The 18,726-nt window shown below is 40.1% G+C and overlaps 55 non-coding genes and 1 pseudogene across 55 annotated transcripts; all 56 read right to left on the minus strand.

Moving 5' to 3' along the window:
- Positions 1-161: 161 nt before the first annotated feature.
- Positions 162-280, minus strand: LOC136681959 (5S ribosomal RNA). The gene has a single exon (XR_010798289.1). It is a non-coding gene; the product is annotated as a 5S ribosomal RNA (ribosomal RNA).
- Positions 281-503: 223 nt separating this feature from the next.
- Positions 504-622, minus strand: LOC136681960 (5S ribosomal RNA). Its single transcript, XR_010798290.1, has one exon. It is a non-coding gene; the product is annotated as a 5S ribosomal RNA (ribosomal RNA).
- Positions 623-844: 222 nt separating this feature from the next.
- Positions 845-963, minus strand: LOC136681961 (5S ribosomal RNA). The gene has a single exon (XR_010798291.1). It is a non-coding gene; the product is annotated as a 5S ribosomal RNA (ribosomal RNA).
- Positions 964-1,170: 207 nt separating this feature from the next.
- Positions 1,171-1,289, minus strand: LOC136681962 (5S ribosomal RNA). The gene has a single exon (XR_010798292.1). It is a non-coding gene; the product is annotated as a 5S ribosomal RNA (ribosomal RNA).
- Positions 1,290-1,495: 206 nt separating this feature from the next.
- Positions 1,496-1,614, minus strand: LOC136681963 (5S ribosomal RNA). Its single transcript, XR_010798293.1, has one exon. It is a non-coding gene; the product is annotated as a 5S ribosomal RNA (ribosomal RNA).
- A 224-nt stretch (positions 1,615-1,838) lies between these two features.
- LOC136681964 (5S ribosomal RNA) lies at positions 1,839-1,957 on the minus strand. Its single transcript, XR_010798294.1, has one exon. It is a non-coding gene; the product is annotated as a 5S ribosomal RNA (ribosomal RNA).
- A 223-nt stretch (positions 1,958-2,180) lies between these two features.
- Positions 2,181-2,299, minus strand: LOC136681965 (5S ribosomal RNA). Its single transcript, XR_010798295.1, has one exon. It is a non-coding gene; the product is annotated as a 5S ribosomal RNA (ribosomal RNA).
- A 207-nt stretch (positions 2,300-2,506) lies between these two features.
- Positions 2,507-2,625, minus strand: LOC136681967 (5S ribosomal RNA). The gene has a single exon (XR_010798297.1). It is a non-coding gene; the product is annotated as a 5S ribosomal RNA (ribosomal RNA).
- A 207-nt stretch (positions 2,626-2,832) lies between these two features.
- On the minus strand, positions 2,833-2,951 carry LOC136681968 (5S ribosomal RNA). The gene has a single exon (XR_010798298.1). It is a non-coding gene; the product is annotated as a 5S ribosomal RNA (ribosomal RNA).
- A 223-nt stretch (positions 2,952-3,174) lies between these two features.
- Positions 3,175-3,293, minus strand: LOC136681969 (5S ribosomal RNA). Its single transcript, XR_010798299.1, has one exon. It is a non-coding gene; the product is annotated as a 5S ribosomal RNA (ribosomal RNA).
- Positions 3,294-3,515: 222 nt separating this feature from the next.
- Positions 3,516-3,634, minus strand: LOC136681970 (5S ribosomal RNA). The gene has a single exon (XR_010798300.1). It is a non-coding gene; the product is annotated as a 5S ribosomal RNA (ribosomal RNA).
- A 223-nt stretch (positions 3,635-3,857) lies between these two features.
- Positions 3,858-3,976, minus strand: LOC136681971 (5S ribosomal RNA). The gene has a single exon (XR_010798301.1). It is a non-coding gene; the product is annotated as a 5S ribosomal RNA (ribosomal RNA).
- A 207-nt stretch (positions 3,977-4,183) lies between these two features.
- On the minus strand, positions 4,184-4,302 carry LOC136681762 (5S ribosomal RNA). The gene has a single exon (XR_010798106.1). It is a non-coding gene; the product is annotated as a 5S ribosomal RNA (ribosomal RNA).
- A 206-nt stretch (positions 4,303-4,508) lies between these two features.
- Positions 4,509-4,627, minus strand: LOC136681763 (5S ribosomal RNA). The gene has a single exon (XR_010798107.1). It is a non-coding gene; the product is annotated as a 5S ribosomal RNA (ribosomal RNA).
- A 206-nt stretch (positions 4,628-4,833) lies between these two features.
- Positions 4,834-4,952, minus strand: LOC136681939 (5S ribosomal RNA; annotated as a pseudogene).
- A 206-nt stretch (positions 4,953-5,158) lies between these two features.
- Positions 5,159-5,277, minus strand: LOC136681764 (5S ribosomal RNA). Its single transcript, XR_010798108.1, has one exon. It is a non-coding gene; the product is annotated as a 5S ribosomal RNA (ribosomal RNA).
- Positions 5,278-5,500: 223 nt separating this feature from the next.
- On the minus strand, positions 5,501-5,619 carry LOC136681765 (5S ribosomal RNA). Its single transcript, XR_010798109.1, has one exon. It is a non-coding gene; the product is annotated as a 5S ribosomal RNA (ribosomal RNA).
- A 207-nt stretch (positions 5,620-5,826) lies between these two features.
- On the minus strand, positions 5,827-5,945 carry LOC136681766 (5S ribosomal RNA). The gene has a single exon (XR_010798110.1). It is a non-coding gene; the product is annotated as a 5S ribosomal RNA (ribosomal RNA).
- Positions 5,946-6,151: 206 nt separating this feature from the next.
- Positions 6,152-6,270, minus strand: LOC136681768 (5S ribosomal RNA). The gene has a single exon (XR_010798112.1). It is a non-coding gene; the product is annotated as a 5S ribosomal RNA (ribosomal RNA).
- Positions 6,271-6,493: 223 nt separating this feature from the next.
- Positions 6,494-6,612, minus strand: LOC136681769 (5S ribosomal RNA). The gene has a single exon (XR_010798113.1). It is a non-coding gene; the product is annotated as a 5S ribosomal RNA (ribosomal RNA).
- A 222-nt stretch (positions 6,613-6,834) lies between these two features.
- LOC136681770 (5S ribosomal RNA) lies at positions 6,835-6,953 on the minus strand. The gene has a single exon (XR_010798114.1). It is a non-coding gene; the product is annotated as a 5S ribosomal RNA (ribosomal RNA).
- Positions 6,954-7,159: 206 nt separating this feature from the next.
- LOC136681771 (5S ribosomal RNA) lies at positions 7,160-7,278 on the minus strand. The gene has a single exon (XR_010798115.1). It is a non-coding gene; the product is annotated as a 5S ribosomal RNA (ribosomal RNA).
- A 206-nt stretch (positions 7,279-7,484) lies between these two features.
- LOC136681925 (5S ribosomal RNA) lies at positions 7,485-7,603 on the minus strand. Its single transcript, XR_010798265.1, has one exon. It is a non-coding gene; the product is annotated as a 5S ribosomal RNA (ribosomal RNA).
- A 223-nt stretch (positions 7,604-7,826) lies between these two features.
- Positions 7,827-7,945, minus strand: LOC136681772 (5S ribosomal RNA). Its single transcript, XR_010798116.1, has one exon. It is a non-coding gene; the product is annotated as a 5S ribosomal RNA (ribosomal RNA).
- A 207-nt stretch (positions 7,946-8,152) lies between these two features.
- On the minus strand, positions 8,153-8,271 carry LOC136681773 (5S ribosomal RNA). Its single transcript, XR_010798117.1, has one exon. It is a non-coding gene; the product is annotated as a 5S ribosomal RNA (ribosomal RNA).
- Positions 8,272-8,477: 206 nt separating this feature from the next.
- Positions 8,478-8,596, minus strand: LOC136681774 (5S ribosomal RNA). The gene has a single exon (XR_010798118.1). It is a non-coding gene; the product is annotated as a 5S ribosomal RNA (ribosomal RNA).
- A 223-nt stretch (positions 8,597-8,819) lies between these two features.
- On the minus strand, positions 8,820-8,938 carry LOC136681775 (5S ribosomal RNA). Its single transcript, XR_010798119.1, has one exon. It is a non-coding gene; the product is annotated as a 5S ribosomal RNA (ribosomal RNA).
- A 222-nt stretch (positions 8,939-9,160) lies between these two features.
- Positions 9,161-9,279, minus strand: LOC136681776 (5S ribosomal RNA). Its single transcript, XR_010798120.1, has one exon. It is a non-coding gene; the product is annotated as a 5S ribosomal RNA (ribosomal RNA).
- A 206-nt stretch (positions 9,280-9,485) lies between these two features.
- Positions 9,486-9,604, minus strand: LOC136681927 (5S ribosomal RNA). The gene has a single exon (XR_010798267.1). It is a non-coding gene; the product is annotated as a 5S ribosomal RNA (ribosomal RNA).
- A 222-nt stretch (positions 9,605-9,826) lies between these two features.
- On the minus strand, positions 9,827-9,945 carry LOC136681777 (5S ribosomal RNA). Its single transcript, XR_010798121.1, has one exon. It is a non-coding gene; the product is annotated as a 5S ribosomal RNA (ribosomal RNA).
- Positions 9,946-10,152: 207 nt separating this feature from the next.
- LOC136681779 (5S ribosomal RNA) lies at positions 10,153-10,271 on the minus strand. Its single transcript, XR_010798123.1, has one exon. It is a non-coding gene; the product is annotated as a 5S ribosomal RNA (ribosomal RNA).
- A 205-nt stretch (positions 10,272-10,476) lies between these two features.
- Positions 10,477-10,595, minus strand: LOC136681780 (5S ribosomal RNA). The gene has a single exon (XR_010798124.1). It is a non-coding gene; the product is annotated as a 5S ribosomal RNA (ribosomal RNA).
- A 221-nt stretch (positions 10,596-10,816) lies between these two features.
- LOC136681781 (5S ribosomal RNA) lies at positions 10,817-10,935 on the minus strand. The gene has a single exon (XR_010798125.1). It is a non-coding gene; the product is annotated as a 5S ribosomal RNA (ribosomal RNA).
- Positions 10,936-11,141: 206 nt separating this feature from the next.
- LOC136681782 (5S ribosomal RNA) lies at positions 11,142-11,260 on the minus strand. The gene has a single exon (XR_010798126.1). It is a non-coding gene; the product is annotated as a 5S ribosomal RNA (ribosomal RNA).
- A 206-nt stretch (positions 11,261-11,466) lies between these two features.
- LOC136681928 (5S ribosomal RNA) lies at positions 11,467-11,585 on the minus strand. The gene has a single exon (XR_010798268.1). It is a non-coding gene; the product is annotated as a 5S ribosomal RNA (ribosomal RNA).
- A 223-nt stretch (positions 11,586-11,808) lies between these two features.
- LOC136681783 (5S ribosomal RNA) lies at positions 11,809-11,927 on the minus strand. Its single transcript, XR_010798127.1, has one exon. It is a non-coding gene; the product is annotated as a 5S ribosomal RNA (ribosomal RNA).
- Positions 11,928-12,134: 207 nt separating this feature from the next.
- LOC136681784 (5S ribosomal RNA) lies at positions 12,135-12,253 on the minus strand. The gene has a single exon (XR_010798128.1). It is a non-coding gene; the product is annotated as a 5S ribosomal RNA (ribosomal RNA).
- Positions 12,254-12,459: 206 nt separating this feature from the next.
- Positions 12,460-12,578, minus strand: LOC136681785 (5S ribosomal RNA). The gene has a single exon (XR_010798129.1). It is a non-coding gene; the product is annotated as a 5S ribosomal RNA (ribosomal RNA).
- Positions 12,579-12,800: 222 nt separating this feature from the next.
- On the minus strand, positions 12,801-12,919 carry LOC136681786 (5S ribosomal RNA). The gene has a single exon (XR_010798130.1). It is a non-coding gene; the product is annotated as a 5S ribosomal RNA (ribosomal RNA).
- Positions 12,920-13,125: 206 nt separating this feature from the next.
- LOC136681787 (5S ribosomal RNA) lies at positions 13,126-13,244 on the minus strand. The gene has a single exon (XR_010798131.1). It is a non-coding gene; the product is annotated as a 5S ribosomal RNA (ribosomal RNA).
- A 221-nt stretch (positions 13,245-13,465) lies between these two features.
- On the minus strand, positions 13,466-13,584 carry LOC136681788 (5S ribosomal RNA). Its single transcript, XR_010798132.1, has one exon. It is a non-coding gene; the product is annotated as a 5S ribosomal RNA (ribosomal RNA).
- A 206-nt stretch (positions 13,585-13,790) lies between these two features.
- Positions 13,791-13,909, minus strand: LOC136681790 (5S ribosomal RNA). The gene has a single exon (XR_010798134.1). It is a non-coding gene; the product is annotated as a 5S ribosomal RNA (ribosomal RNA).
- A 206-nt stretch (positions 13,910-14,115) lies between these two features.
- LOC136681791 (5S ribosomal RNA) lies at positions 14,116-14,234 on the minus strand. Its single transcript, XR_010798135.1, has one exon. It is a non-coding gene; the product is annotated as a 5S ribosomal RNA (ribosomal RNA).
- Positions 14,235-14,440: 206 nt separating this feature from the next.
- LOC136681792 (5S ribosomal RNA) lies at positions 14,441-14,559 on the minus strand. Its single transcript, XR_010798136.1, has one exon. It is a non-coding gene; the product is annotated as a 5S ribosomal RNA (ribosomal RNA).
- Positions 14,560-14,781: 222 nt separating this feature from the next.
- LOC136681793 (5S ribosomal RNA) lies at positions 14,782-14,900 on the minus strand. The gene has a single exon (XR_010798137.1). It is a non-coding gene; the product is annotated as a 5S ribosomal RNA (ribosomal RNA).
- A 206-nt stretch (positions 14,901-15,106) lies between these two features.
- On the minus strand, positions 15,107-15,225 carry LOC136681794 (5S ribosomal RNA). Its single transcript, XR_010798138.1, has one exon. It is a non-coding gene; the product is annotated as a 5S ribosomal RNA (ribosomal RNA).
- A 206-nt stretch (positions 15,226-15,431) lies between these two features.
- Positions 15,432-15,550, minus strand: LOC136681795 (5S ribosomal RNA). Its single transcript, XR_010798139.1, has one exon. It is a non-coding gene; the product is annotated as a 5S ribosomal RNA (ribosomal RNA).
- Positions 15,551-15,756: 206 nt separating this feature from the next.
- Positions 15,757-15,875, minus strand: LOC136681797 (5S ribosomal RNA). The gene has a single exon (XR_010798140.1). It is a non-coding gene; the product is annotated as a 5S ribosomal RNA (ribosomal RNA).
- Positions 15,876-16,098: 223 nt separating this feature from the next.
- Positions 16,099-16,217, minus strand: LOC136681798 (5S ribosomal RNA). The gene has a single exon (XR_010798141.1). It is a non-coding gene; the product is annotated as a 5S ribosomal RNA (ribosomal RNA).
- Positions 16,218-16,423: 206 nt separating this feature from the next.
- On the minus strand, positions 16,424-16,542 carry LOC136681799 (5S ribosomal RNA). Its single transcript, XR_010798142.1, has one exon. It is a non-coding gene; the product is annotated as a 5S ribosomal RNA (ribosomal RNA).
- Positions 16,543-16,764: 222 nt separating this feature from the next.
- On the minus strand, positions 16,765-16,883 carry LOC136681800 (5S ribosomal RNA). Its single transcript, XR_010798143.1, has one exon. It is a non-coding gene; the product is annotated as a 5S ribosomal RNA (ribosomal RNA).
- A 206-nt stretch (positions 16,884-17,089) lies between these two features.
- Positions 17,090-17,208, minus strand: LOC136681802 (5S ribosomal RNA). The gene has a single exon (XR_010798145.1). It is a non-coding gene; the product is annotated as a 5S ribosomal RNA (ribosomal RNA).
- Positions 17,209-17,414: 206 nt separating this feature from the next.
- LOC136681803 (5S ribosomal RNA) lies at positions 17,415-17,533 on the minus strand. Its single transcript, XR_010798146.1, has one exon. It is a non-coding gene; the product is annotated as a 5S ribosomal RNA (ribosomal RNA).
- A 221-nt stretch (positions 17,534-17,754) lies between these two features.
- On the minus strand, positions 17,755-17,873 carry LOC136681804 (5S ribosomal RNA). The gene has a single exon (XR_010798147.1). It is a non-coding gene; the product is annotated as a 5S ribosomal RNA (ribosomal RNA).
- A 206-nt stretch (positions 17,874-18,079) lies between these two features.
- Positions 18,080-18,198, minus strand: LOC136681805 (5S ribosomal RNA). Its single transcript, XR_010798148.1, has one exon. It is a non-coding gene; the product is annotated as a 5S ribosomal RNA (ribosomal RNA).
- Positions 18,199-18,420: 222 nt separating this feature from the next.
- On the minus strand, positions 18,421-18,539 carry LOC136681806 (5S ribosomal RNA). Its single transcript, XR_010798149.1, has one exon. It is a non-coding gene; the product is annotated as a 5S ribosomal RNA (ribosomal RNA).
- Positions 18,540-18,726: the final 187 nt, after the last annotated feature.

The raw sequence follows: 18,726 nt of genomic DNA on the forward strand, positions 1-18,726 counted from the left end.
AGTAATACTTGTTTTAGATCTGCCTGTAAACGGTAGACCACCTGACACCTCAAATGAAAATGATTGGCTTTCCAGTTCGTTTTTTTTTTTTGTAGTTTTCTTCTTCTCTTGTGTTTAAATGACTGTGGTTACTGTCTTTATAATAGAAGCTTAAGCTAAAAAGCTTACAGCACCTAGTATTCCCAGGCAGTCTCCCATCCAAGTACTAACTAGGCCCAACTCTTCTTCGCTTCCGAGATCAGACGGGATCGGGCTTTCAAGGAGTGGTATGGCCGTAAGCGATCACTGCTGGCTGTAGAAGACTATTTCTATATACTCTTCTAAGAGTAATACTTGTTTTAGATCTGCCTGTAAACGGTAGACCACCTGACACCTCAAATGAAAATGATTGGCTTTCCAGTTCGTTTTTTTTTTTTTTGTTGTTTTTTTTTTTTAAGTTTTCTTCTTCTCTTGTGTTTAAATGACTGTGGTTACTGCCTTTATAATAGAAACTTTAGCTAAAAAGCTTACAGCACCTAGTATTCCCAGGCAGTCTCCCATCCAAGTACTAACTAGGCCCAACTCTTCTTCGCTTCCGAGATCAGACGGGATCGGGCTTTCAAGGAGTGGTATGGCCGTAAGCGATCACTGCTGGCTGTAGAAGACTATTTCTATATACTCTTCTAAGAGTAATACTTGTTTTAGATCTGCCTGTAAACGGTAGACCACCTGACACCTCAAATGAAAATGATTGGCTTTCCAGTTCGTTTTTTTTTTTTTTGTTGTTTTTTTTTTTAAGTTTTCTTCTTCTCTTGTGTTTAAATGACTGTGGTTACTGCCTTTATAATAGAAACTTTAGCTAAAAAGCTTACAGCACCTAGTATTCCCAGGCAGTCTCCCATCCAAGTACTAACTAGGCCCAACTCTTCTTCGCTTCCGAGATCAGACGGGATCGGGCTTTCAAGGAGTGGTATGGCCGTAAGCGATCACTGCTGGCTGTAGAAGACTATTTCTATATACTCTTCTAAGAGTAATACTTGTTTTAGATCTGCCTGTAAATGGTAGACCACCTGACACCTCAAATGAAAATGATTGGCTTTCCAGTTCTTTTTTTTTTTTTTGTAGTTTTCTTCTTCTCTTGTGTTTAAATGACTGTGGTTACTGTCTTTATAATAGAAGCTTAAGCTAAAAAGCTTACAGCACCTAGTATTCCCAGGCAGTCTCCCATCCAAGTACTAACTAGGCCCAACTCTTCTTCGCTTCCGAGATCAGACGGGATCGGGCTTTCAAGGAGTGGTATGGCCGTAAGCGATCACTGCTGGCTGTAGAAGACTATTTCTATATACTCTTCTAAGAGTAATACTTGTTTTAGATCTGCCTGTAAACGGTAGACCACCTGACACCTCAAATGAAAATGATTGGCTTTCCAGTTCGTTTTTTTTTTTTGTAGTTTTCTTCTTCTCTTGTGTTTAAATGACTGTGGTTACTGTCTTTATAATAGAAGCTTAAGCTAAAAAGCTTACAGCACCTAGTATTCCCAGGCAGTCTCCCATCCAAGTACTAACTAGGCCCAACTCTTCTTCGCTTCCGAGATCAGACGGGATCGGGCTTTCAAGGAGTGGTATGGCCGTAAGCGATCACTGCTGGCTGTAGAAGACTATTTCTATATACTCTTCTAAGAGTAATACTTGTTTTAGATCTGCCTGTAAACGGTAGACCACCTGACACCTCAAATGAAAATGATTGGCTTTCCAGTTCGTTTTTTTTTTTTTTTGTTGTTTTTTTTTTTTAAGTTTTCTTCTTCTCTTGTGTTTAAATGACTGTGGTTACTGCCTTTATAATAGAAACTTTAGCTAAAAAGCTTACAGCACCTAGTATTCCCAGGCAGTCTCCCATCCAAGTACTAACTAGGCCCAACTCTTCTTCGCTTCCGAGATCAGACGGGATCGGGCTTTCAAGGAGTGGTATGGCCGTAAGCGATCACTGCTGGCTGTAGAAGACTATTTCTATATACTCTTCTAAGAGTAATACTTGTTTTAGATCTGCCTGTAAACGGTAGACCACCTGACACCTCAAATGAAAATGATTGGCTTTCCAGTTCGTTTTTTTTTTTTTTGTTGTTTTTTTTTTTTAAGTTTTCTTCTTCTCTTGTGTTTAAATGACTGTGGTTACTGCCTTTATAATAGAAACTTTAGCTAAAAAGCTTACAGCACCTAGTATTCCCAGGCAGTCTCCCATCCAAGTACTAACTAGGCCCAACTCTTCTTCGCTTCCGAGATCAGACGGGATCGGGCTTTCAAGGAGTGGTATGGCCGTAAGCGATCACTGCTGGCTGTAGAAGACTATTTCTATATACTCTTCTAAGAGTAATACTTGTTTTAGATCTGCCTGTAAATGGTAGACCACCTGACACCTCAAATGAAAATGATTGGCTTTCCAGTTCTTTTTTTTTTTTTTGTAGTTTTCTTCTTCTCTTGTGTTTAAATGACTGTGGTTACTGTCTTTATAATAGAAGCTTAAGCTAAAAAGCTTACAGCACCTAGTATTCCCAGGCAGTCTCCCATCCAAGTACTAACTAGGCCCAACTCTTCTTCGCTTCCGAGATCAGACGGGATCGGGCTTTCAAGGAGTGGTATGGCCGTAAGCGATCACTGCTGGCTGTAGAAGACTATTTCTATATACTCTTCTAAGAGTAATACTTGTTTTAGATCTGCCTGTAAACGGTAGACCACCTGACACCTCAAATGAAAATGATTGGCTTTCCAGTTCGTTTTTTTTTTTTTGTAGTTTTCTTCTTCTCTTGTGTTTAAATGACTGTGGTTACTGTCTTTATAATAGAAGCTTAAGCTAAAAAGCTTACAGCACCTAGTATTCCCAGGCAGTCTCCCATCCAAGTACTAACTAGGCCCAACTCTTCTTCGCTTCCGAGATCAGACGGGATCGGGCTTTCAAGGAGTGGTATGGCCGTAAGCGATCACTGCTGGCTGTAGAAGACTATTTCTATATACTCTTCTAAGAGTAATACTTGTTTTAGATCTGCCTGTAAACGGTAGACCACCTGACACCTCAAATGAAAATGATTGGCTTTCCAGTTCGTTTTTTTTTTTTTTGTTGTTTTTTTTTTTTAAGTTTTCTTCTTCTCTTGTGTTTAAATGACTGTGGTTACTGCCTTTATAATAGAAACTTTAGCTAAAAAGCTTACAGCACCTAGTATTCCCAGGCAGTCTCCCATCCAAGTACTAACTAGGCCCAACTCTTCTTCGCTTCCGAGATCAGACGGGATCGGGCTTTCAAGGAGTGGTATGGCCGTAAGCGATCACTGCTGGCTGTAGAAGACTATTTCTATATACTCTTCTAAGAGTAATACTTGTTTTAGATCTGCCTGTAAACGGTAGACCACCTGACACCTCAAATGAAAATGATTGGCTTTCCAGTTCGTTTTTTTTTTTTTTGTTGTTTTTTTTTTTAAGTTTTCTTCTTCTCTTGCGTTTAAATGACTGTGGTTACTGCCTTTATAATAGAAACTTAAGCTAAAAAGCTTACAGCACCTAGTATTCCCAGGCAGTCTCCCATCCAAGTACTAACTAGGCCCAACTCTTCTTCGCTTCCGAGATCAGACGGGATCGGGCTTTCAAGGAGTGGTATGGCCGTAAGCGATCACTGCTGGCTGTAGAAGACTATTTCTATATACTCTTCTAAGAGTAATACTTGTTTTAGATCTGCCTGTAAACGGTAGACCACCTGACACCTCAAATGAAAATGATTGGCTTTCCAGTTCGTTTTTTTTTTTTTTGTTGTTTTTTTTTTTTAAGTTTTCTTCTTCTCTTGTGTTTAAATGACTGTGGTTACTGCCTTTATAATAGAAACTTTAGCTAAAAAGCTTACAGCACCTAGTATTCCCAGGCAGTCTCCCATCCAAGTACTAACTAGGCCCAACTCTTCTTCGCTTCCGAGATCAGACGGGATCGGGCTTTCAAGGAGTGGTATGGCCGTAAGCGATCACTGCTGGCTGTAGAAGACTATTTCTATATACTCTTCTAAGAGTAATACTTGTTTTAGATCTGCCTGTAAATGGTAGACCACCTGACACCTCAAATGAAAATGATTGGCTTTCCAGTTCTTTTTTTTTTTTTTGTAGTTTTCTTCTTCTCTTGTGTTTAAATGACTGTGGTTACTGTCTTTATAATAGAAGCTTAAGCTAAAAAGCTTACAGCACCTAGTATTCCCAGGCAGTCTCCCATCCAAGTACTAACTAGGCCCAACTCTTCTTCGCTTCCGAGATCAGACGGGATCGGGCTTTCAAGGAGTGGTATGGCCGTAAGCGATCACTGCTGGCTGTAGAAGACTATTTCTATATACTCTTCTAAGAGTAATACTTGTTTTAGATCTGCCTGTAAACGGTAGACCACCTGACACCTCAAATGAAAATGATTGGCTTTCCAGTTCGTTTTTTTTTTTTGTAGTTTTCTTCTTCTCTTGTGTTTAAATGACTGTGGTTACTGTCTTTATAATAGAAGCTTAAGCTAAAAAGCTTACAGCACCTAGTATTCCCAGGCAGTCTCCCATCCAAGTACTAACTAGGCCCAACTCTTCTTCGCTTCCGAGATCAGACGGGATCGGGCTTTCAAGGAGTGGTATGGCCGTAAGCGATCACTGCTGGCTGTAGAAGACTATTTCTATATACTCTTCTAAGAGTAATACTTGTTTTAGATCTGCCTGTAAACGGTAGACCACCTGACACCTCAAATGAAAATGATTGGCTTTCCAGTTCGTTTTTTTTTTTTGTAGTTTTCTTCTTCTCTTGTGTTTAAATGACTGTGGTTACTGTCTTTATAATAGAAGCTTAAGCTAAAAAGCTTACAGCACCTAGTATTCCCAGGCAGTCTCCCATCCAAGTACTAACTAGGCAAAACTCTTCTTAGCTTCCAAGATCAGACGGGATCGGGCTTTCAAGGAGTGGTATGGCCGTAAGCGATCACTGCTGGCTGTAGAAGACTATTTCTATATACTCTTCTAAGAGTAATACTTGTTTTAGATCTGCCTGTAAACGGTAGACCACCTGACACCTCAAATGAAAATGATTGGCTTTCCAGTTCGTTTTTTTTTTTTGTAGTTTTCTTCTTCTCTTGTGTTTAAATGACTGTGGTTACTGTCTTTATAATAGAAGCTTAAGCTAAAAAGCTTACAGCACCTAGTATTCCCAGGCAGTCTCCCATCCAAGTACTAACTAGGCCCAACTCTTCTTCGCTTCCGAGATCAGACGGGATCGGGCTTTCAAGGAGTGGTATGGCCGTAAGCGATCACTGCTGGCTGTAGAAGACTATTTCTATATACTCTTCTAAGAGTAATACTTGTTTTAGATCTGCCTGTAAACGGTAGACCACCTGACACCTCAAATGAAAATGATTGGCTTTCCAGTTCGTTTTTTTTTTTTTTGTTGTTTTTTTTTTTTAAGTTTTCTTCTTCTCTTGTGTTTAAATGACTGTGGTTACTGCCTTTATAATAGAAACTTTAGCTAAAAAGCTTACAGCACCTAGTATTCCCAGGCAGTCTCCCATCCAAGTACTAACTAGGCCCAACTCTTCTTCGCTTCCGAGATCAGACGGGATCGGGCTTTCAAGGAGTGGTATGGCCGTAAGCGATCACTGCTGGCTGTAGAAGACTATTTCTATATACTCTTCTAAGAGTAATACTTGTTTTAGATCTGCCTGTAAATGGTAGACCACCTGACACCTCAAATGAAAATGATTGGCTTTCCAGTTCTTTTTTTTTTTTTTGTAGTTTTCTTCTTCTCTTGTGTTTAAATGACTGTGGTTACTGTCTTTATAATAGAAGCTTAAGCTAAAAAGCTTACAGCACCTAGTATTCCCAGGCAGTCTCCCATCCAAGTACTAACTAGGCCCAACTCTTCTTCGCTTCCGAGATCAGACGGGATCGGGCTTTCAAGGAGTGGTATGGCCGTAAGCGATCACTGCTGGCTGTAGAAGACTATTTCTATATACTCTTCTAAGAGTAATACTTGTTTTAGATCTGCCTGTAAACGGTAGACCACCTGACACCTCAAATGAAAATGATTGGCTTTCCAGTTCGTTTTTTTTTTTTGTAGTTTTCTTCTTCTCTTGTGTTTAAATGACTGTGGTTACTGTCTTTATAATAGAAGCTTAAGCTAAAAAGCTTACAGCACCTAGTATTCCCAGGCAGTCTCCCATCCAAGTACTAACTAGGCCCAACTCTTCTTCGCTTCCGAGATCAGACGGGATCGGGCTTTCAAGGAGTGGTATGGCCGTAAGCGATCACTGCTGGCTGTAGAAGACTATTTCTATATACTCTTCTAAGAGTAATACTTGTTTTAGATCTGCCTGTAAACGGTAGACCACCTGACACCTCAAATGAAAATGATTGGCTTTCCAGTTCGTTTTTTTTTTTTTTGTTGTTTTTTTTTTTTAAGTTTTCTTCTTCTCTTGTGTTTAAATGACTGTGGTTACTGCCTTTATAATAGAAACTTTAGCTAAAAAGCTTACAGCACCTAGTATTCCCAGGCAGTCTCCCATCCAAGTACTAACTAGGCCCAACTCTTCTTCGCTTCCGAGATCAGACGGGATCGGGCTTTCAAGGAGTGGTATGGCCGTAAGCGATCACTGCTGGCTGTAGAAGACTATTTCTATATACTCTTCTAAGAGTAATACTTGTTTTAGATCTGCCTGTAAACGGTAGACCACCTGACACCTCAAATGAAAATGATTGGCTTTCCAGTTCGTTTTTTTTTTTTTTGTTGTTTTTTTTTTTAAGTTTTCTTCTTCTCTTGCGTTTAAATGACTGTGGTTACTGCCTTTATAATAGAAACTTAAGCTAAAAAGCTTACAGCACCTAGTATTCCCAGGCAGTCTCCCATCCAAGTACTAACTAGGCCCAACTCTTCTTCGCTTCCGAGATCAGACGGGATCGGGCTTTCAAGGAGTGGTATGGCCGTAAGCGATCACTGCTGGCTGTAGAAGACTATTTCTATATACTCTTCTAAGAGTAATACTTGTTTTAGATCTGCCTATAAACGGTAGACCACCTGACACCTCAAATGAAAATGATTGGCTTTCCAGTTCGTTTTTTTTTTTTGTAGTTTTCTTCTTCTCTTGTGTTTAAATGACTGTGGTTACTGTCTTTATAATAGAAGCTTAAGCTAAAAAGCTTACAGCACCTAGTATTCCCAGGCAGTCTCCCATCCAAGTACTAACTAGGCCCAACTCTTCTTCGCTTCCGAGATCAGACGGGATCGGGCTTTCAAGGAGTGGTATGGCCGTAAGCGATCACTGCTGGCTGTAGAAGACTATTTCTATATACTCTTCTAAGAGTAATACTTGTTTTAGATCTGCCTGTAAACGGTAGACCACCTGACACCTCAAATGAAAATGATTGGCTTTCCAGTTCGTTTTTTTTTTTTGTAGTTTTCTTCTTCTCTTGTGTTTAAATGACTGTGGTTACTGCCTTTATAATAGAAGCTTAAGCTAAAAAGCTTACAGCACCTAGTATTCCCAGGCAGTCTCCCATCCAAGCACTAACTAGGCCCAACTCTTCTTCGCTTCCGAGATCAGACGGGATCGGGCTTTCAAGGAGTGGTATGGCCGTAAGCGATCACTGCTGGCTGTAGAAGACTATTTCTATATACTCTTCTAAGAGTAATACTTGTTTTAGATCTGCCTGTAAACGGTAGACCACCTGACACCTCAAATGAAAATGATTGGCTTTCCAGTTCGTTTTTTTTTTTTTTGTTGTTTTTTTTTTTTAAGTTTTCTTCTTCTCTTGTGTTTAAATGACTGTGGTTACTGCCTTTATAATAGAAACTTTAGCTAAAAAGCTTACAGCACCTAGTATTCCCAGGCAGTCTCCCATCCAAGTACTAACTAGGCCCAACTCTTCTTCGCTTCCGAGATCAGACGGGATCGGGCTTTCAAGGAGTGGTATGGCCGTAAGCGATCACTGCTGGCTGTAGAAGACTATTTCTATATACTCTTCTAAGAGTAATACTTGTTTTAGATCTGCCTGTAAATGGTAGACCACCTGACACCTCAAATGAAAATGATTGGCTTTCCAGTTCTTTTTTTTTTTTTTGTAGTTTTCTTCTTCTCTTGTGTTTAAATGACTGTGGTTACTGTCTTTATAATAGAAGCTTAAGCTAAAAAGCTTACAGCACCTAGTATTCCCAGGCAGTCTCCCATCCAAGTACTAACTAGGCCCAACTCTTCTTCGCTTCCGAGATCAGACGGGATCGGGCTTTCAAGGAGTGGTATGGCCGTAAGCGATCACTGCTGGCTGTAGAAGACTATTTCTATATACTCTTCTAAGAGTAATACTTGTTTTAGATCTGCCTGTAAACGGTAGACCACCTGACACCTCAAATGAAAATGATTGGCTTTCCAGTTCGTTTTTTTTTTTTGTAGTTTTCTTCTTCTCTTGTGTTTAAATGACTGTGGTTACTGTCTTTATAATAGAAGCTTAAGCTAAAAAGCTTACAGCACCTAGTATTCCCAGGCAGTCTCCCATCCAAGTACTAACTAGGCCCAACTCTTCTTCGCTTCCGAGATCAGACGGGATCGGGCTTTCAAGGAGTGGTATGGCCGTAAGCGATCACTGCTGGCTGTAGAAGACTATTTCTATATACTCTTCTAAGAGTAATACTTGTTTTAGATCTGCCTGTAAACGGTAGACCACCTGACACCTCAAATGAAAATGATTGGCTTTCCAGTTCGTTTTTTTTTTTTTTGTTGTTTTTTTTTTTTAAGTTTTCTTCTTCTCTTGTGTTTAAATGACTGTGGTTACTGCCTTTATAATAGAAACTTTAGCTAAAAAGCTTACAGCACCTAGTATTCCCAGGCAGTCTCCCATCCAAGTACTAACTAGGCCCAACTCTTCTTCGCTTCCGAGATCAGACGGGATCGGGCTTTCAAGGAGTGGTATGGCCGTAAGCGATCACTGCTGGCTGTAGAAGACTATTTCTATATACTCTTCTAAGAGTAATACTTGTTTTAGATCTGCCTGTAAACGGTAGACCACCTGACACCTCAAATGAAAATGATTGGCTTTCCAGTTCGTTTTTTTTTTTTTTGTTGTTTTTTTTTTTAAGTTTTCTTCTTCTCTTGCGTTTAAATGACTGTGGTTACTGCCTTTATAATAGAAACTTAAGCTAAAAAGCTTACAGCACCTAGTATTCCCAGGCAGTCTCCCATCCAAGTACTAACTAGGCCCAACTCTTCTTCGCTTCCGAGATCAGACGGGATCGGGCTTTCAAGGAGTGGTATGGCCGTAAGCGATCACTGCTGGCTGTAGAAGACTATTTCTATATACTCTTCTAAGAGTAATACTTGTTTTAGATCTGCCTGTAAACGGTAGACCACCTGACACCTCAAATGAAAATGATTGGCTTTCCAGTTCGTTTTTTTTTTTTGTAGTTTTCTTCTTCTCTTGTGTTTAAATGACTGTGGTTACTGCCTTTATAATAGAAGCTTAAGCTAAAAAGCTTACAGCACCTAGTATTCCCAGGCAGTCTCCCATCCAAGCACTAACTAGGCCCAACTCTTCTTCGCTTCCGAGATCAGACGGGATCGGGCTTTCAAGGAGTGGTATGGCCGTAAGCGATCACTGCTGGCTGTAGAAGACTATTTCTATATACTCTTCTAAGAGTAATACTTGTTTTAGATCTGCCTGTAAACGGTAGACCACCTGACACCTCAAATGAAAATGATTGGCTTTCCAGTTCGTTTTTTTTTTTTTTGTTGTTTTTTTTTTTAAGTTTTCTTCTTCTCTTGTGTTTAAATGACTGTGGTTACTGCCTTTATAATAGAAACTTTAGCTAAAAAGCTTACAGCACCTAGTATTCCCAGGCAGTCTCCCATCCAAGTACTAACTAGGCCCAACTCTTCTTCGCTTCCGAGATCAGACGGGATCGGGCTTTCAAGGAGTGGTATGGCCGTAAGCGATCACTGCTGGCTGTAGAAGACTATTTCTATATACTCTTCTAAGAGTAATACTTGTTTTAGATCTGCCTGTAAATGGTAGACCACCTGACACCTCAAATGAAAATGATTGGCTTTCCAGTTCTTTTTTTTTTTTTTGTAGTTTTCTTCTTCTCTTGTGTTTAAATGACTGTGGTTACTGTCTTTATAATAGAAGCTTAAGCTAAAAAGCTTACAGCACCTAGTATTCCCAGGCAGTCTCCCATCCAAGTACTAACTAGGCCCAACTCTTCTTCGCTTCCGAGATCAGACGGGATCGGGCTTTCAAGGAGTGGTATGGCCGTAAGCGATCACTGCTGGCTGTAGAAGACTATTTCTATATACTCTTCTAAGAGTAATACTTGTTTTAGATCTGCCTGTAAACGGTAGACCACCTGACACCTCAAATGAAAATGATTGGCTTTCCAGTTCGTTTTTTTTTTTGTAGTTTTCTTCTTCTCTTGTGTTTAAATGACTGTGGTTACTGTCTTTATAATAGAAGCTTAAGCTAAAAAGCTTACAGCACCTAGTATTCCCAGGCAGTCTCCCATCCAAGTACTAACTAGGCCCAACTCTTCTTCGCTTCCGAGATCAGACGGGATCGGGCTTTCAAGGAGTGGTATGGCCGTAAGCGATCACTGCTGGCTGTAGAAGACTATTTCTATATACTCTTCTAAGAGTAATACTTGTTTTAGATCTGCCTGTAAACGGTAGACCACCTGACACCTCAAATGAAAATGATTGGCTTTCCAGTTCGTTTTTTTTTTTTTTGTTGTTTTTTTTTTAAGTTTTCTTCTTCTCTTGCGTTTAAATGACTGTGGTTACTGCCTTTATAATAGAAACTTAAGCTAAAAAGCTTACAGCACCTAGTATTCCCAGGCAGTCTCCCATCCAAGTACTAACTAGGCCCAACTCTTCTTCGCTTCCGAGATCAGACGGGATCGGGCTTTCAAGGAGTGGTATGGCCGTAAGCGATCACTGCTGGCTGTAGAAGACTATTTCTATATACTCTTCTAAGAGTAATACTTGTTTTAGATCTGCCTATAAACGGTAGACCACCTGACACCTCAAATGAAAATGATTGGCTTTCCAGTTCGTTTTTTTTTTTTGTAGTTTTCTTCTTCTCTTGTGTTTAAATGACTGTGGTTACTGTCTTTATAATAGAAGCTTAAGCTAAAAAGCTTACAGCACCTAGTATTCCCAGGCAGTCTCCCATCCAAGTACTAACTAGGCCCAACTCTTCTTCGCTTCCGAGATCAGACGGGATCGGGCTTTCAAGGAGTGGTATGGCCGTAAGCGATCACTGCTGGCTGTAGAAGACTATTTCTATATACTCTTCTAAGAGTAATACTTGTTTTAGATCTGCCTGTAAACGGTAGACCACCTGACACCTCAAATGAAAATGATTGGCTTTCCAGTTCGTTTTTTTTTTTTGTAGTTTTCTTCTTCTCTTGTGTTTAAATGACTGTGGTTACTGCCTTTATAATAGAAGCTTAAGCTAAAAAGCTTACAGCACCTAGTATTCCCAGGCAGTCTCCCATCCAAGCACTAACTAGGCCCAACTCTTCTTCGCTTCCGAGATCAGACGGGATCGGGCTTTCAAGGAGTGGTATGGCCGTAAGCGATCACTGCTGGCTGTAGAAGACTATTTCTATATACTCTTCTAAGAGTAATACTTGTTTTAGATCTGCCTGTAAACGGTAGACCACCTGACACCTCAAATGAAAATGATTGGCTTTCCAGTTCGTTTTTTTTTTTTTTGTTGTTTTTTTTTTTTAAGTTTTCTTCTTCTCTTGTGTTTAAATGACTGTGGTTACTGCCTTTATAATAGAAACTTTAGCTAAAAAGCTTACAGCACCTAGTATTCCCAGGCAGTCTCCCATCCAAGTACTAACTAGGCCCAACTCTTCTTCGCTTCCGAGATCAGACGGGATCGGGCTTTCAAGGAGTGGTATGGCCGTAAGCGATCACTGCTGGCTGTAGAAGACTATTTCTATATACTCTTCTAAGAGTAATACTTGTTTTAGATCTGCCTGTAAATGGTAGACCACCTGACACCTCAAATGAAAATGATTGGCTTTCCAGTTCTTTTTTTTTTTTTTGTAGTTTTCTTCTTCTCTTGTGTTTAAATGACTGTGGTTACTGTCTTTATAATAGAAGCTTAAGCTAAAAAGCTTACAGCACCTAGTATTCCCAGGCAGTCTCCCATCCAAGTACTAACTAGGCCCAACTCTTCTTCGCTTCCGAGATCAGACGGGATCGGGCTTTCAAGGAGTGGTATGGCCGTAAGCGATCACTGCTGGCTGTAGAAGACTATTTCTATATACTCTTCTAAGAGTAATACTTGTTTTAGATCTGCCTGTAAACGGTAGACCACCTGACACCTCAAATGAAAATGATTGGCTTTCCAGTTCGTTTTTTTTTTTTGTAGTTTTCTTCTTCTCTTGTGTTTAAATGACTGTGGTTACTGTCTTTATAATAGAAGCTTAAGCTAAAAAGCTTACAGCACCTAGTATTCCCAGGCAGTCTCCCATCCAAGTACTAACTAGGCCCAACTCTTCTTCGCTTCCGAGATCAGACGGGATCGGGCTTTCAAGGAGTGGTATGGCCGTAAGCGATCACTGCTGGCTGTAGAAGACTATTTCTATATACTCTTCTAAGAGTAATACTTGTTTTAGATCTGCCTGTAAACGGTAGACCACCTGACACCTCAAATGAAAATGATTGGCTTTCCAGTTCGTTTTTTTTTTTTTTGTTGTTTTTTTTTTTAAGTTTTCTTCTTCTCTTGCGTTTAAATGACTGTGGTTACTGCCTTTATAATAGAAACTTAAGCTAAAAAGCTTACAGCACCTAGTATTCCCAGGCAGTCTCCCATCCAAGTACTAACTAGGCCCAACTCTTCTTCGCTTCCGAGATCAGACGGGATCGGGCTTTCAAGGAGTGGTATGGCCGTAAGCGATCACTGCTGGCTGTAGAAGACTATTTCTATATACTCTTCTAAGAGTAATACTTGTTTTAGATCTGCCTATAAACGGTAGACCACCTGACACCTCAAATGAAAATGATTGGCTTTCCAGTTCGTTTTTTTTTTTTGTAGTTTTCTTCTTCTCTTGTGTTTAAATGACTGTGGTTACTGTCTTTATAATAGAAGCTTAAGCTAAAAAGCTTACAGCACCTAGTATTCCCAGGCAGTCTCCCATCCAAGTACTAACTAGGCCCAACTCTTCTTCGCTTCCGAGATCAGACGGGATCGGGCTTTCAAGGAGTGGTATGGCCGTAAGCGATCACTGCTGGCTGTAGAAGACTATTTCTATATACTCTTCTAAGAGTAATACTTGTTTTAGATCTGCCTGTAAACGGTAGACCACCTGACACCTCAAATGAAAATGATTGGCTTTCCAGTTCGTTTTTTTTTTTTTGTTGTTTTTTTTTTTAAGTTTTCTTCTTCTCTTGTGTTTAAATGACTGTGGTTACTGCCTTTATAATAGAAACTTAAGCTAAAAAGCTTACAGCACCTAGTATTCCCAGGCAGTCTCCCATCCAAGTACTAACTAGGCCCAACTCTTCTTCGCTTCCGAGATCAGACGGGATCGGGCTTTCAAGGAGTGGTATGGCCGTAAGCGATCACTGCTGGCTGTAGAAGACTATTTCTATATACTCTTCTAAGAGTAATACTTGTTTTAGATCTGCCTGTAAACGGTAGACCACCTGACACCTCAAATGAAAATGATTGGCTTTCCAGTTCGTTTTTTTTTTTTGTAGTTTTCTTCTTCTCTTGTGTTTAAATGACTGTGGTTACTGCCTTTATAATAGAAGCTTAAGCTAAAAAGCTTACAGCACCTAGTATTCCCAGGCAGTCTCCCATCCAAGTACTAACTAGGCCCAACTCTTCTTCGCTTCCGAGATCAGACGGGATCGGGCTTTCAAGGAGTGGTATGGCCGTAAGCGATCACTGCTGGCTGTAGAAGACTATTTCTATATACTCTTCTAAGAGTAATACTTGTTTTAGATCTGCCTATAAACGGTAGACCACCTGACACCTCAAATGAAAATGATTGGCTTTCCAGTTCGTTTTTTTTTTTTGTAGTTTTCTTCTTCTCTTGTGTTTAAATGACTGTGGTTACTGTCTTTATAATAGAAGCTTAAGCTAAAAAGCTTACAGCACCTAGTATTCCCAGGCAGTCTCCCATCCAAGTACTAACTAGGCCCAACTCTTCTTCGCTTCCGAGATCAGACGGGATCGGGCTTTCAAGGAGTGGTATGGCCGTAAGCGATCACTGCTGGCTGTAGAAGACTATTTCTATATACTCTTCTAAGAGTAATACTTGTTTTAGATCTGCCTATAAACGGTAGACCACCTGACACCTCAAATGAAAATGATTGGCTTTCCAGTTCGTTTTTTTTTTTTGTAGTTTTCTTCTTCTCTTGTGTTTAAATGACTGTGGTTACTGTCTTTATAATAGAAGCTTAAGCTAAAAAGCTTACAGCACCTAGTATTCCCAGGCAGTCTCCCATCCAAGTACTAACTAGGCCCAACTCTTCTTCGCTTCCGAGATCAGACGGGATCGGGCTTTCAAGGAGTGGTATGGCCGTAAGCGATCACTGCTGGCTGTAGAAGACTATTTCTATATACTCTTCTAAGAGTAATACTTGTTTTAGATCTGCCTGTAAACGGTAGACCACCTGACACCTCAAATGAAAATGATTGGCTTTCCAGTTCGTTTTTTTTTTTTTGTTGTTTTTTTTTTTTAAGTTTTCTTCTTCTCTTGTGTTTAAATGACTGTGGTTACTGCCTTTATAATAGAAACTTAAGCTAAAAAGCTTACAGCACCTAGTATTCCCAGGCAGTCTCCCATCCAAGTACTAACTAGGCCCAACTCTTCTTCGCTTCCGAGATCAGACGGGATCGGGCTTTCAAGGAGTGGTATGGCCGTAAGCGATCACTGCTGGCTGTAGAAGACTATTTCTATATACTCTTCTAAGAGTAATACTTGTTTTAGATCTGCCTGTAAACGGTAGACCACCTGACACCTCAAATGAAAATGATTGGCTTTCCAGTTCGTTTTTTTTTTTTGTAGTTTTCTTCTTCTCTTGTGTTTAAATGACTGTGGTTACTGCCTTTATAATAGAAGCTTAAGCTAAAAAGCTTACAGCACCTAGTATTCCCAGGCAGTCTCCCATCCAAGTACTAACTAGGCCCAACTCTTCTTCGCTTCCGAGATCAGACGGGATCGGGCTTTCAAGGAGTGGTATGGCCGTAAGCGATCACTGCTGGCTGTAGAAGACTATTTCTATATACTCTTCTAAGAGTAATACTTGTTTTAGATCTGCCTATAAACGGTAGACCACCTGACACCTCAAATGAAAATGATTGGCTTTCCAGTTCGTTTTTTTTTTTTGTAGTTTTCTTCTTCTCTTGTGTTTAAATGACTGTGGTTACTGTCTTTATAATAGAAGCTTAAGCTAAAAAGCTTACAGCACCTAGTATTCCCAGGCAGTCTCCCATCCAAGTACTAACTAGGCCCAACTCTTCTTCGCTTCCGAGATCAGACGGGATCGGGCTTTCAAGGAGTGGTATGGCCGTAAGCGATCACTGCTGGCTGTAGAAGACTATTTCTATATACTCTTCTAAGAGTAATACTTGTTTTAGATCTGCCTGTAAACGGTAGACCACCTGACACCTCAAATGAAAATGATTGGCTTTCCAGTTCGTTTTTTTTTTTTGTAGTTTTCTTCTTCTCTTGTGTTTAAATGACTGTGGTTACTGTCTTTATAATAGAAGCTTAAGCTAAAAAGCTTACAGCACCTAGTATTCCCAGGCAGTCTCCCATCCAAGTACTAACTAGGCCCAACTCTTCTTCGCTTCCGAGATCAGACGGGATCGGGCTTTCAAGGAGTGGTATGGCCGTAAGCGATCACTGCTGGCTGTAGAAGACTATTTCTATATACTCTTCTAAGAGTAATACTTGTTTTAGATCTGCCTGTAAACGGTAGACCACCTGACACCTCAAATGAAAATGATTGGCTTTCCAGTTCGTTTTTTTTTTTTTTTGTTGTTTTTTTTTTTAAGTTTTCTTCTTCTCTTGCGTTTAAATGACTGTGGTTACTGCCTTTATAATAGAAACTTAAGCTAAAAAGCTTACAGCACCTAGTATTCCCAGGCAGTCTCCCATCCAAGTACTAACTAGGCCCAACTCTTCTTCGCTTCCGAGATCAGACGGGATCGGGCTTTCAAGGAGTGGTATGGCCGTAAGCGATCACTGCTGGCTGTAGAAGACTATTTCTATATACTCTTCTAAGAGTAATACTTGTTTTAGATCTGCCTATAAACGGTAGACCACCTGACACCTCAAATGAAAATGATTGGCTTTCCAGTTCGTTTTTTTTTTTTGTAGTTTTCTTCTTCTCTTGTGTTTAAATGACTGTGGTTACTGTCTTTATAATAGAAGCTTAAGCTAAAAAGCTTACAGCACCTAGTATTCCCAGGCAGTCTCCCATCCAAGTACTAACTAGGCCCAACTCTTCTTCGCTTCCGAGATCAGACGGGATCGGGCTTTCAAGGAGTGGTATGGCCGTAAGCGATCACTGCTGGCTGTAGAAGACTATTTCTATATACTCTTCTAAGAGTAATACTTGTTTTAGATCTGCCTGTAAACGGTAGACCACCTGACACCTCAAATGAAAATGATTGGCTTTCCAGTTCGTTTTTTTTTTTTTGTTGTTTTTTTTTTTTAAGTTTTCTTCTTCTCTTGTGTTTAAATGACTGTGGTTACTGCCTTTATAATAGAAACTTAAGCTAAAAAGCTTACAGCACCTAGTATTCCCAGGCAGTCTCCCATCCAAGTACTAACTAGGCCCAACTCTTCTTCGCTTCCGAGATCAGACGGGATCGGGCTTTCAAGGAGTGGTATGGCCGTAAGCGATCACTGCTGGCTGTAGAAGACTATTTCTATATACTCTTCTAAGAGTAATACTTGTTTTAGATCTGCCTGTAAACGGTAGACCACCTGACACCTCAAATGAAAATGATTGGCTTTCCAGTTCGTTTTTTTTTTTTGTAGTTTTCTTCTTCTCTTGTGTTTAAATGACTGTGGTTACTGCCTTTATAATAGAAGCTTAAGCTAAAAAGCTTACAGCACCTAGTATTCCCAGGCAGTCTCCCATCCAAGTACTAACTAGGCCCAACTCTTCTTCGCTTCCGAGATCAGACGGGATCGGGCTTTCAAGGAGTGGTATGGCCGTAAGCGATCACTGCTGGCTGTAGAAGACTATTTCTATATACTCTTCTAAGAGTAATACTTGTTTTAGATCTGCCTATAAACGGTAGACCACCTGACACCTCAAATGAAAATGATTGGCTTTCCAGTTCGTTTTTTTTTTTTGTAGTTTTCTTCTTCTCTTGTGTTTAAATGACTGTGGTTACTGTCTTTATAATAGAAGCTTAAGCTAAAAAGCTTACAGCACCTAGTATTCCCAGGCAGTCTCCCATCCAAGTACTAACTAGGCCCAACTCTTCTTCGCTTCCGAGATCAGACGGGATCGGGCTTTCAAGGAGTGGTATGGCCGTAAGCGATCACTGCTGGCTGTAGAAGACTATTTCTATATACTCTTCTAAGAGTAATACTTGTTTTAGATCTGCCTGTAAACGGTAGACCACCTGACACCTCAAATGAAAATGATTGGCTTTCCAGTTCGTTTTTTTTTTTTTGTTGTTTTTTTTTTTAAGTTTTCTTCTTCTCTTGTGTTTAAATGACTGTGGTTACTGCCTTTATAATAGAAACTTAAGCTAAAAAGCTTACAGCACCTAGTATTCCCAGGCAGTCTCCCATCCAAGTACTAACTAGGCCCAACTCTTCTTCGCTTCCGAGATCAGACGGGATCGGGCTTTCAAGGAGTGGTATGGCCGTAAGCGATCACTGCTGGCTGTAGAAGACTATTTCTATATACTCTTCTAAGAGTAATACTTGTTTTAGATCTGCCTGTAAACGGTAGACCACCTGACACCTCAAATGAAAATGATTGGCTTTCCAGTTCGTTTTTTTTTTTTGTAGTTTTCTTCTTCTCTTGTGTTTAAATGACTGTGGTTACTGCCTTTATAATAGAAGCTTAAGCTAAAAAGCTTACAGCACCTAGTATTCCCAGGCAGTCTCCCATCCAAGTACTAACTAGGCCCAACTCTTCTTCGCTTCCGAGATCAGACGGGATCGGGCTTTCAAGGAGTGGTATGGCCGTAAGCGATCACTGCTGGCTGTAGAAGACTATTTCTATATACTCTTCTAAGAGTAATACTTGTTTTAGATCTGCCTGTAAACGGTAGACCACCTGACACCTCAAATGAAAATGATTGGCTTTCCAGTTCGTTTTTTTTTTTTTGTTGTTTTTTTTTTTTAAGTTTTCTTCTTCTCTTGTGTTTAAATGACTGTGGTTACTGCCTTTATAATAGAAACTTAAGCTAAAAAGCTTACAGCACCTAGTATTCCCAGGCAGTCTCCCATCCAAGTACTAACTAGGCCCAACTCTTCTTCGCTTCCGAGATCAGACGGGATCGGGCTTTCAAGGAGTGGTATGGCCGTAAGCGATCACTGCTGGCTGTAGAAGACTATTTCTATATACTCTTCTAAGAGTAATACTTGTTTTAGATCTGCCTGTAAACGGTAGACCACCTGACACCTCAAATGAAAATGATTGGCTTTCCAGTTCGTTTTTTTTTTTTGTAGTTTTCTTCTTCTCTTGTGTTTAAATGACTGTGGTTACTGCCTTTATA

This window comes from Hoplias malabaricus, unplaced genomic scaffold, assembly GCF_029633855.1.
Source record: "Hoplias malabaricus isolate fHopMal1 unplaced genomic scaffold, fHopMal1.hap1 scaffold_201, whole genome shotgun sequence".
NCBI lineage: Eukaryota > Metazoa > Chordata > Actinopteri > Characiformes > Erythrinidae > Hoplias > Hoplias malabaricus.